At 44.7% G+C, this 5,413-nt stretch overlaps 1 long non-coding RNA gene across 3 annotated transcripts; it reads right to left on the bottom strand.

Annotated features, from left to right (window-relative positions):
- Positions 1 to 1,581: 1,581 nt before the first annotated feature.
- LOC119274171 lies at positions 1,582 to 4,115 on the bottom strand. Of its 3 annotated transcripts, XR_005135060.1 has the most exons (5): positions 3,826 to 4,115; positions 2,836 to 2,911; positions 2,602 to 2,669; positions 2,427 to 2,513; positions 1,582 to 1,802 (listed from the first exon to the last, which is right to left on the bottom strand). It is a non-coding gene; the product is annotated as an uncharacterized LOC119274171 (long non-coding RNA). The 3 variants fall into 3 exon arrangements; XR_005135059.1 differs by lacking the exon at positions 2,427 to 2,513 and having other exon boundaries at positions 2,570 to 2,669; XR_005135061.1 differs by lacking the exon at positions 2,427 to 2,513.
- Positions 4,116 to 5,413: the final 1,298 nt, after the last annotated feature.

The following is a 5,413-nucleotide window of genomic DNA, read 5'->3' as shown; positions in this document are numbered from 1 at the left end:
CAGATATGTTCTCTTATGATCTCACGTCTCTCTTCTTCCCCATATGAAAACAATATACGTCTTGGATCTTACCACATTAATTTTTTGGAACTGTTAACGCCCACACGTGTGGGCGTTTGCATCTCGCCCACACGCGTGGATCCGCGTCCGTTCGTGAGCGCACGAATCTTGGCATGTTTCTAGTGCTACGTAGGACTGGCCTGGTGTGTGGGCCTTTAGCCGGTCCCCCACACGGCCGTTTCACCACACAGAAGGGGCTGGTGTGTGGTCGTTCAACAGTTCGCCCACACGTCACTTTGCACGCACACACAAGGCCTAGTGTGTGGGCATTTGGCATCTTGCCTACACGCCCTTCTCCTATCCCACACCCAAGCTACTAGTTGCCATGTGTTTTTGCAGTGCACATGGCAACTGCTCCTAGTGTGCTTTTATAAGCAGGTGGCAACTCTCTCTTTTTACCCGAGTTTGCCATGTGTTTTGCAGGGTACACGGCAACTGCCTAGTGTGCACGTAAGCAAATGACAACTCTTTTTTACCGAGTTGCCATATGTGTTTACATGGTACATGGCAACTGCCCTAACGTGCATGTACATGGCAACTGCCCTAACGTGCACGTAAGCAGATGGCAACTCTTCCTTTTTACATGGCAACTGCCCTAGCATGCTTGTGAGCACATGGCAACTCTCTCAACTGCCTAGTGTTAGTATGTGGCAACTCCGAAAGTTATGAAATCATGGCAACTATATTAGATCAGACCATACATGGTAACTGCAGTTGAGCAACCATGGCAACTGCAGTTGTCCGACATGGCAACCGTAGTTCAGCGACATGGCAACTGTAATTAAACGAACATGGACGAGGGTCTGGACCATGGCAACTGCGGGCACGCGGTGACCGTCACGCGTGGCGTGCGGGACCAGGAGATACGAGGCCTGACATACGGGCGTATTGGCGCTAATTGTTTTGCCCACACGTAGGTGTGTGGGTTGTTCCTCTTATACACCACACAAAATGTGTGGGCAGACTCCCTAACACCCACACGTGTGGCACTTATCGGCGTCCTAATTTTTTGTTCCTCATCTAGATTAGGTTTCTCTTCTCACACAGAATTGTTTTGATTTTTTTGCCGGATTATAATTGAATCGATCGTATATTTTTTGGTGGATTCCGACTCAATATTTTTCTATCATGCCTTCTAAAAGTTCTATACCTAGGGATCCAATTCCAAATCCTCTCACGCTCTTTGGATAGCTCATGGAGATCAGCTCGGAGCACAGCTGGACCCATGAGAGTAGCTTATATATTCAACCTGTGGCCTAACACAAACTATCTCAACAAGTCAACATCAAGGAGCCTCTGTCGATTGTCAATTGATCAAGCTTCTCATGTCAGGTACGATGGTTTTGTCTCTGCTCAGTTGCTTTATCGCCCATTTTTCTCAGCGATTATTTGTTCTGTTGGTTCAGTTATATTATTAGGCTATGCACCTCTTCATTCTTACTCCCACTGTAAAAAAATATAAGAGCATTTAGATAACTAAAGTAGTGATCTAAACGCTATCATATTTCATTACGGAGGGAGTACAAACAACATGAAGACCATGAGCTTAGGCTATGCACATCTTATTTCTTACAAACAACATGAAGACCATGAGCTAATCATTCTTTCCAATTAAAGCCTTGGAGTTGGCAGAGACTGAACAAGTACTAATCATGAAACTGTGTTCGCTTACAGGTCACTCCTTTTCCTTCAAAAATGATAGCATATGATATGCTCCATGCCATTACCAATGGAAAGGAATCCTGGAAAGTGAAGGTCAGAGTAATTAGGCTATGTGATGCATTAACCTCAACAACAATGAACTTATTAGCCTTGACATGATACTACTTGATGAAAATGTCAGCTCATTGGTAAAAGAATATGGTTTTCCAACATAAATAGGCCACTATGAGTTATATATCGATGCATCTCCTCACTATATTATTATGTTTTAGGGCACTATGATACACGACATGGTAATGAAACATATGGTTAACAAGTTTAGGCCACTGGTCCAAGAATGATTATCACAGGATGGCTTTTGATGTTATAATATAATTAGTTTACTGTAGTCTCGACAAATTGATTTTTGTTGATAGATATAGTGGAACAGGGAAGACGTTTCCGTGGAAAGCATCTACGACAAAATTAAGGTCCAAAGAAAAGATACTTCTAGCAGTAGCTTCAAGTGGTATAGCAGCACCTCTTTTACAGGGTGGAAGCACATCTCATTCAAGATTCCACACTCCACTAAAGATCACTAACAAGTACACATGCGACATCAAGCTAGGAACATGTTTTGCGGAGCTAATAACGAGAACTTCATTGATAATATGGGATGAAGCACCTATGACACACAAGCACTGACAAGAGTTTGAGAGACATACTTCGATTCACAAATGAGGATGTCGAGCATAGAACATTTGGAGGAATGACTATAGTCTTGGGAGGTGACTCTAGGCAAATCCTACCAGCTATACCAATGGGGACAAGGGAACATGTTATTTCCGCATATATAAAGAGATCCTACCTATTGAAGAACTTTCAGGAGTACTGACTCACAAAAATATGTGTCTGAATTCATCCGAAGGTAGTCCAGTAAAGAAAGCAAATACGGCGGAATTTCCAAGCTGGATGCAAAGCATCGGCAATGGCGCAGCAACAACAACAAATGAAGAAGATTGAATTAGCATCCCAGGAGACCTTATTTTACATGAAGGAGATAACCCCAAAGCATCCATTGTTAATAGCATCTAATATCCTGACTTACAAAGCAGGTACACTCATAGAACATACCTAGAAGAAAGAGCAATCATGTGCCCAAGAAACGAGATTGTTGACAAGATTAACACCCACATCATGAGTCAAATTCCTGGAGAAGAGGTAACATATCTTAGTTCAGATACAACATGCAAACAAATGTCTATGGTGGAAGATGAATATATTTTGTTCCCAGCTGAGTTTCTAAATACTCTTAAATTTTCTTGAATACCAGACATGAACTGAGGCTGAAAGTTGGATTTTCAAGTAATGCTTATGAGAAAAATCAATCAAAGTGTGGGACTTTGCAATGGGACAAGACTAACAATAACACAGTTAGGAAGGCAGATCATCGAAGGCCAGGTCATAAACGGACCTAACATTGCTGAGAGAATACCCAATATCAGTGTGATTTTGCTATGACTATGAACAAAAGTTAGGGGCAATCTCTCAAAAAGGTTGGGCTGTACTTATAAAGGTAAATGTTCACACATGGTCAACTATATGTTGCAGCGGATGAAGAGCATCCATTCGGCAGCGTTGCAAAAAACATTATTTACAAGGATGTATTATAGATATTTGATTTGTTGCCGCTATGATTAGAACAAGAAGAAACATTCTTATTTGTCTAAATGTAATGCGGACATGGCTGCCTTTTCTGTTTAAAATTATTGTCTCAGCAATATTATATTTGTGAACAAGGTACTTCTATCTGCATCTACATCTAAACAAAAATATTGGTGTAAGGGCTCACAACTGATTTGAGAAAACCAAGATGCTTATGTATGCATCACCATGTGTAGTTCAGACGAGGAGACAGACTCACTAAAGATTACTTTAAACCAAGTACTAAAGTTACATAAGCATACATGAAGAAAGATCCTTTTCTCACTTCCTGTATCTATTTTTTCTTAGATAGACCCAGCAATTCAGATCCAGTTTCCCAAATAATACATGATTCCCAAATAAATTAATGAAACAACTAATTTGGAGCCATGCTATGCTAGCCCGCAGAACAGCACTAACCGTGCAAGCTAGCTTCAGGACACCTTCCATCTGCCGCTAGATGAGGAAACTCCGCTCGACGATGCGAGCGTGGGAGCAGACTGCAGCTTTGATGGAGTTGCCGTACCACCACAAAGGGGAACGGCCGGATGACCGGCGCCCCGGCCGCCACTACAATGGGATTTGCGAGGGCACATATGCGGGCGTTAGCCAGGAGAGCCGCCGGCGCAGCCGCTCTCATGGCGCCGCTCAGACGGAGCGCAGTAGACTGGAGGCACCGTTAAACGACGCCGTCGAACACGCCGACGATTCGTGACAAAATTAAGCATCACAAATAAAAATAGGAAAACGTTTGTTTTCATCCGGATGAAAACAAACAAACGTAGGCCGCGCGTTGTGCTGGACATGTGTCTTGTGGGCCCATCCACCGCTCCCCAGCCGGCCTTATCTTTTCTAACCCAATCTTCTCCACACGTTCTCCTGCATTGCTTTTCCCCTTTCCCTCATCTCTGTGTCAGTCACACGCAAGAAAGGAGATAGGCTCCCATGGCGGACGCCGGCAACCCCGCCCAGCCCCCCCCCCCTCCCCGCGCGCATCTCCGCCACGCGCCACCGCTGCGGTGCTGCAACCCCGAGGGGGCGACGCAACACACAGGGGCAGGCGGCCGCTCGTCGACGACCCATCGGTGCTGCGATGCAAGAACTCGTCCATGGCCATAGTGTTGCGGCGCAACGTCGGGGCGATGCGGCTGGTTGCTGCAAGTCGCCGACGGCAGAGCTGCAATGGAGCGCTCTCCGAGTCGTCGAAGCTCCGCCGGGGCTGCAATGAAGCGCCGCCGGAGCTGCAACGAAGCATGACAGAGCTGCAATGAAGCGCGCCGGAGCTGCAGTGAAGCACCAAGGAGATCGTTGAAGCTTCATCGGAGCTGCAATGGAGTTCGGCCGGAGTTGCAATGGAGCTTCGCCGGAGCCTTTGTGCTGCGTTCGAGCTCGCCGGAGTTGCAATGGAGCTTCGCCGGAGCGTTGGTGCTGCATTGGAGCTCCGTCGGGTTGCAATGGAGCTCACCGAAAGCTGTCGATGCTTGTTTGGAGCTCCGCGGGGGCTGCGCTGAAGCTGTCACGGTCACTGCTGCCTGTTTTGATCCAACGGCCCCTTGCACGCTTATCGGACGGTTGTACAGGCGGATGATTTCTCTAAGAAATCATCCGGCTGATTTGTAGCAGCCGCCATAAAAATATGCACATCTCAATAGCCATGCGTCTTCGTCTGACTGAGTACAGAAAATTAGAAAATACAGTTGTTACCAAACTGAATTTTGTTTCATATTAACATAATATACGTATAAAATTATATGAGGAGCAATACAAGTTAACTATCACAAAATATGTGCAATGGAAATGAAAATAATTATTTATATTTTTGGCATTTTTAAATATAAACTATGTCACTCACTTCAAATAAAGCATTACTCCTTCGATCTATATTAATTGTCGTTGCTTTAGTATTATGTTGTTGTACTAAAACAACGATAAATACAAAGTCTTTACCTAATAATAAAGCAAATTGGGTTTCTTTCGTCCGTCATGGCATTTTTTAGAAAAGTCCCTC

Source organism: Triticum dicoccoides, chromosome 1A, assembly GCF_002162155.2.
Source record: "Triticum dicoccoides isolate Atlit2015 ecotype Zavitan chromosome 1A, WEW_v2.0, whole genome shotgun sequence".
Lineage (NCBI taxonomy): Eukaryota > Viridiplantae > Streptophyta > Magnoliopsida > Poales > Poaceae > Triticum > Triticum dicoccoides.
The sequence above is the reverse complement of the archived record's forward strand: the minus strand, read 5'-3'. Positions and strand labels throughout refer to the sequence as shown.